The following is a 6,729-nucleotide window of genomic DNA, read 5'->3' on the forward strand; positions in this document are numbered from 1 at the left end:
ATGGTCAAAGGAGGAGCAAGGTCGGAGCCCAATGCAGCGGGGGCTACAGAGCCCGGTCTTCCAATACAGGCCGACTCAGGGGCTTGGTCGCCCACCCCACGAGCCTGAGAGGGTACAGCAGAAACATTCAACGACATATAGACGAAGAGAAAAATTCATCCACGAATGTGCCCCCATACCCACCATGGAGCCACAATTAGAGGCAGGACACCCTACAGGAAGCCATTGCCGATCATGCCGGGGCCCCCTAGGGGTGCGTCGTGGGTATACGCCCCACAAACGCCACCTTAAGAACCGTCAGTCCGTCGAGATCGGGTTCAGTGACGAAAGGGGGATTGACAATAAAAGGTTCCCCTCGCTCTCGACGTTGGGTGCTACAGTTCTACGGGTGCAGGAGTATGCCTCCTCAAGCACCCGGGCGTCAAAATAGAAGAAGTCCAAATGAATAACCAAAACAAGCAAAATTTCGGTAGGAAAAGACAAGCAGATAGGAGAAGAGGGGGAAGAAAAACGAAACATAAGGAAAAGGAAAAGCAATCCGGCAAAATTAAAGAAGACAGCAACAGGAACATAATGCTACAAAAGGACAGAGTACTGTCCCATGGAGCATCACACTCCGGTAGCCGACCACCAAGCCCCCTCACAGCGCCAACGGGTTAGATAGGGAGGGGGCTTTGAGAAGCAAACTATCAGATTAATTGTAAATAAAACTTTTATTTTGAGATAAATTTTTATTTCTCTGACGTTAGGAAAATTATTTATCATATGTATCCATCCACCTGGTGCACTAAAATATACTACTTTTTACTTGAGCAACAAATAAGTCCTTTCAGATATTGCCCCAACTTGTGTGAACATTCCTTGTGATTCTATGAAATTGTTCGAAACTTCGGAGCTGACAAAATTTTCCCACTCTTCATGTTCTTAAAATTTTTCACCTGTATGAAAACGCATGTGTTTTACTTTACATGCACGGTTACGGAATTTTATTTCGCAATGGTCACACTTAAAAGGTTTTTCACCTGTATGTATCATTTTGTGTCTTTTCATATTTCCAAGATCACTAAATCTTTTCCCACAAACACTACACTCGAAAGGTTTTGCACCTGTATGTGTCATCTTGTGATTCTTCAGAGTACCTGTTCGGCTGAATCCTTTCCCACACTCTAGACATTTGTAAGGTTTCTCACCTGTATGTACCTTCATGTGATTTTTCAGAGTTACTAGTTGCTTGAATTTTTTCCCACACACTGTACACTCGTAAAATTTCTTGCCAGAATGCACTAGCGTGGAATCACTAACATGAACTATCCTGTGTCTGTTCATATTTCCACGATGCCTGAATTTTTTCCCACAATCAGGACACTCATTAGGCATTTCACCTGTATGTACCATCCTGTGATTCTTCAGAGTTCCTCGTCGACTAAATGTTTTCCCACACTCGGGACACTCAAGAGATTTGTCACCCATTTGCACTACACAAATAAAGTATTGCCAAAGTCACTTTGGGAACGAGTCCTACTTAATGTAAAGGCTGAATGAGCTACCAGAGTAGAGTAGAGAAGGTAACTGTTGTCGTTGCGCGTGTTTGAAGCGTTGTGATAGAGATGGATAAAGTTCTGGTATTTATTACCATCGTCCTTATCTAGGTCACATGTAAGATGGCTGTAGTTGGTCACCTGAAAATAGGAAAGGAATGAGGTGCTGCAGCTGTTGACTCCGGTCTTTTAAAGGAATATAACAATCAAGGAAACTGAAGAAAGGCTATTAGCCCATACGTGGTATCTCATTTATATTACATAGTAACAAATCACTTTGTGTTATTCTTCAGCTATATTTCCTTCTTCTTAGGCCCTATTTAGATTATGCAGTTAAGTTTTGGTCACAATACTATAGAATGGATACAAGTTCACGAACGCGTCCATCGCAGGATGACAGTTAATCCCACAAATTAAAAAACCGTCATATGATGAAAGAATGACAAAGCGAAATTTACATTCTCTAGAAAGGTGACGTAAGAACATAGAACATAAGAATAATGTTAACTGCAGAAGGCCTATTGGCCTATTGGAGACATGAGCGAGTCCATCGTCGAACATCGGCATTGATTCCTGGCCATACAACACGCTCCGTTAGTAGTTTCTGGGAAGCACGTACTCCTGGGTGTGCTAGGGAGTGAAATACTGAGAACGTTTTCCAGCGAAACTGGGCAGGAATGTAGGGCCTAAGTGCTCCCGTCCGTGAGGTGTCACAGATTATCCTTCCGCCACCTTCCATGGGAATCTCGATGAACCGGAGAGCTGTGTCAGATGTTCGTAATCGCTGCAGATCAGGGTCTTCCCGTTGGGCCTTACTGATTACACAATAGTCCACCTGAGCTGGGTTTGTCATGACGTGGTTTATGGTGGGTCGAGACAGTGCATCGGCTATGACATTATTAGTTCCTTTGACATGACGGATATCCGAGGTAAATTGGGAAATAAATCCCAGGTGGTTGGCTACTCGAGGAGAGTGAGCATCACCCTTGGCCGCCAGCGCATAAGTAAGAGGTTTGTGGTCTGTGAGGATGTGGAAGTTCCGCCCCTCGAGAAAGTGCCGGAAATGTTGTATGGCTGAGTAGATGGCGAGCAGTTCCCTATCAAAAGTGCTGTACTTCTCTTCAGTGGGTAACAGGCGCGCTGAAAAGAATGCAATTGGGCGCCATTCTCCTTCAACGAGCTGTTGTAGTACAGCACCAATTGCTGTGTTTGAAGCGTCGGTAGATAGATTGGTGGGAGCGTCAGACACAGGGTGTGCGAGCAAGGTGAATTCAGCCAGCTTGTGTTTTATGTCGGTGAATGCTGTCTCTGCCTGGGGAGTCCACTCCAACGGAAGACGGGACGTGAGTTTCCGACCTCGTAAGAGGTCGTATAAGTGTCGCAAGATGTCCGAACAATGTGGGATGAATCGATGATAAAAATTCACTACACCAAGAAATTCTTGCAACTTCTTTGGAGTAGATGGGCGCCGGAATTCCTTGATTGCCTCGATTTTCTTCTCTAGTGGTTGGACCCCTGCTGCTGACACACGGTGTCCCAAGAAATCCAGCTCTGGAACATGGAAAATACACTTCTCGGAGTTGAGCTGCAAGCCGAAGTTGCACAGACGGGTGAGAAGGAGTCGGAGGTGTAGCAGATGTTCTGTTGGTGATGTACTGGCCACCAGCAGATCGTCAATGTAGGCGTAGCAAAAAGGAAGGTCCTTAACTACTTGGTCGATGAAGCGTTGGAATGTCTGCCGGTTCCACAGGGATCTGGTGAAATGCCCGCACAAGGTCAATTTTCGAAAAAACGGTTGCGTTGCTCAATCCCTGTGAGAAATCCTGGATGTGTGGTATTGGGTAGCGATCCGGCAGAGTGCGAACGTTGAGAGCCCTGTAGTCTCCGCAAGGGCGCCATTCCCCTGGGGCTGTTTTCGGGACCATATGGAGAGGTGAAGCCCATGGACTGTTCGAAGGGCGGATTATTCCCGCCTCCTGTAGCTTATTGAATTCAGCACGTGCTACCGCCAGTCGTTCCGGTGCCAGGCGGCGTGGTCTGGCGAAGGTAGGTGCTCCCGTTGTAGTAATGTGATGCGTAATCGTATGTTGCACCTCTGGTCGAGGGCTGGCGGGTTGGGTCACATCTTTGAATTCATCCAGGAGTGCTTGAAGTTCCGTAGATGCGACTGGGGTGACGATGTTAACTTGTGTAGAGGTACTAGGAGAGGCTCGAAGTACTGCACCTGCGGGATCCACCATAAGTCGATGGTGTTGCAGGAAATCCCATCCAAGAATGGGTTGTTCCACATCCGCTATGAGGAAAGTCCACGTAAAGCGACCCAGAGAGGCGAACTCGAGAACCAGGGCGCGGGTCCCATATGTACGGACGGACGTACCATTGGCGGCTCGTAAGTCCAAACCAGGAGTACGGGTTGGTTTGACTAGTGGGGGAGGCAACACGCTAGCTGCTGCACCTGTGTCAACGAGGAAACGGCGTTTGGTTATGACGTCAGATATGTAGAGCAGTGTAGTGTTTGAAATGGCGGGGTCACTGGCCGTTAACAGTCCCCGCCGAAGTAGTTTCCCGACCAGGAACAAGGAGCCCTACAGTTGCGGGCTTGGTGTCCGAACTTCTGGTGGTAAGAACAAAGCTTTCCCCGACGTTCTCGCTGTCGCCTAGAGACTGATACTGGATTCGCATGGTACGTTTTCCCTGGGTGGACGAAACGCCGGTTCTGGAGGACGTAGAGTTGTTGGGTGTCTGTAGTCTGCTGTGTATCACTGAGGTGGGACAATATAGTGTTATTAGACGTCGTATGAAGCCGGTCTGCCAGTGTAGCCAGCTGGGCTAATGGGGTGTCGTCAGCCATACTGAATAGGGCCGGTTGAATGTGTTTTGGACAGAGTTGTATCCACAGTGATCTCACAATCTCGCTGGGGGCTGGGCCAGTTGCAGTATGCATCACATACTGAATATGCCGCAGAAGCTGAGCTGGTGTTTTGTCTGCTAATCTTTTGTCAGTGAGGAGTTGGTCCCTTTGCTGAATGCGGCGTTTCATTGCTGCCTGTAGAAGAGCGGCCTTCAATGCAGTGTACGTCCTGGTGTCCGGTGATGGCGCGGTGATGACAGCGGAGGCAGTGTGCATAGCCTCCGAGGTAAGTGTTGGTAGGGTACAGGCATATCGGGCTTTCTCAGTCGAAATTTCGTGAAGGTCGAAAATAGCCTCCATCTGCATGAACCAAAATTCTGGCTCATCTGCGTCGTATGCTCGGGCAACACCTCACCGTGTTGCCCAGGCAACGCCTCACCTCATTCATCTCCAAAGGTTGACAGGAATATTAACAATGCATTTGGAGCGAGTATATTATTGGGATAATCTACTCGCTACACCAGAAAATATTCTGAGGAAACTACTCCAAGCTTGTACTAAAGAGGCACCCTTCTTGAGCCCGGATGGGCACATGTATAAGCAAGTAGATGGGGTCGCCATGGGTTCTCCCCTAGGTGTCCTGTTTGCAAACTTCTACATGGGTACCATCGAGCAAAAAGTCTTAGTCGACATGAACTTGAAACCGGCCATATACTGCAGGTATGTTGACGATATTTTTACACAGGTACCTGATGTCAGACATCTGCAGGAGCTGAAGGAGGCATTTGAGCAGAGTTCCGTGTTGCGTTTCACTTACGAGATGGAAAAGGATGGGAAGCTGCCCTTTCTAGATGTAACAGTCATGGAAAAGAGCGGAGGTTTCCACACTGCAGTCTACACTAAGGAAACGAACATAGGAATGTGCCTAAATGCCAACAGTGACTGCCCAGACAGGTACAAGAGGAGTGTTGTTAACGCATATGTCGACCGTGCTCTCAGCCACAGCTCAGAATGGAAGCAAGTCGACGAAGAACTCTGTAGGGTAAGGCAGGTCCTAGTCAACAACGGCTTCTCCAATGGTTTCGTCGAAGACATCATAAGAAGGAAAGTGAAACGCCATGCAACCTTTGAAGAGACAACTAACACAACACCTATACCCCCTATTAGACTATTTTACAGGAACTTCTTTTCCACAGCTCATAAAACGGAGGAAAGGGTCCTGAAAGATATTGTTAATAGAAACGTTATCCCTACAGACAAAAATCAGAGGATACAACTGATGATTTACTATAAAACCAGAAAAACGGCCAGCCTACTCATGAGAAACTCTCCAGACACAAAACAGAACGCTTTAAAAGAGACTAACGTCGTCTATGCCTTCAAATGCCCTCTTGGGGACTGTAAGCTCCAAAAAACCCAGTATATAGGCAAGACAACAACATCTCTTTCTAGGCGTTTAACGATGCATAAGCAACAGGGATCCATTAAGGAACATATAATCTCTTCCCACAACCAAACCATCGCCAGAGAAATCCTAGTAAACAACACAGAAATCATCGATAGATACAGCGATAGCAGGCGGCTTGACGTTTGCGAGGCACTACACATCAAGAAGTCAACACCAGCAATCAACAGCCAATTAATGCACAACTATATTCTACCCACCTCAAGACTCCGCTCCAATATAGAAGCATCAAGAAATATGGACCAATAGGCTTTCTACAAACACTTCTATTCAATACCCATTGTTTCGTGTTCTGTCTTGTGTTGATGAAATTAATACCCTATTAATACCACCTGTTCTCTCTTGTGTTGATGAAATTAATACCCTATTAATGCCACCTCACCCCATCCACCTCACTCAAATGTAGATATAAAATCGGAGATGCGTAAGTTCTATTCAGTTGTGTATTTGTAAACTAAAGTCTTTGAAAATGTAATAAGTTTTACGAAATGCGCTCAAGCGTCGCGTCAGACTAGAAATAAAAATTAATTTTGGAGAATTGATTTTTGAATTACCACCAACAGTGAAAAGAAATGTACGAAAGATAGAGAAAATTCGTGTTAGAATTATTAATCTTACTTTTTCGGTCATATTTAATAATATTAATATATATATATATATATATATATATATATATATATATATATATATATATATATATATATATATATATATATATATATATATATATATATGCGAACAAGCCTGAATGGTCCCCAGGACAATATGCAACTGAAAACTCACACCCCAGAAGTGACTCGAACCCATACTCCCAGAAGCAACGCAACTGGTATGTACAAGACCCCTTAATCCACTTGACCATCACGACCGGACAT

General features: G+C 45.6%; 1 long non-coding RNA gene across 2 annotated transcripts in view; it reads right to left on the reverse strand.

Moving 5' to 3' along the window:
* Positions 1–711: 711 nt before the first annotated feature.
* LOC138371087 (uncharacterized) overlaps positions 712–6,729 on the reverse strand; it is a 12,402-nt gene continuing 6,384 nt past the window's right edge. For both annotated transcript variants that reach the window (XR_011230288.1, XR_011230289.1), the window contains exon 3: positions 712–1,679. This is a non-coding gene — a long non-coding RNA (uncharacterized lncRNA). The remainder of the gene's footprint in view (positions 1,680–6,729) is intronic.

The sequence above is a fragment of the Procambarus clarkii genome, chromosome 34 (genome assembly GCF_040958095.1).
Source record: "Procambarus clarkii isolate CNS0578487 chromosome 34, FALCON_Pclarkii_2.0, whole genome shotgun sequence".
NCBI lineage: Eukaryota > Metazoa > Arthropoda > Malacostraca > Decapoda > Cambaridae > Procambarus > Procambarus clarkii.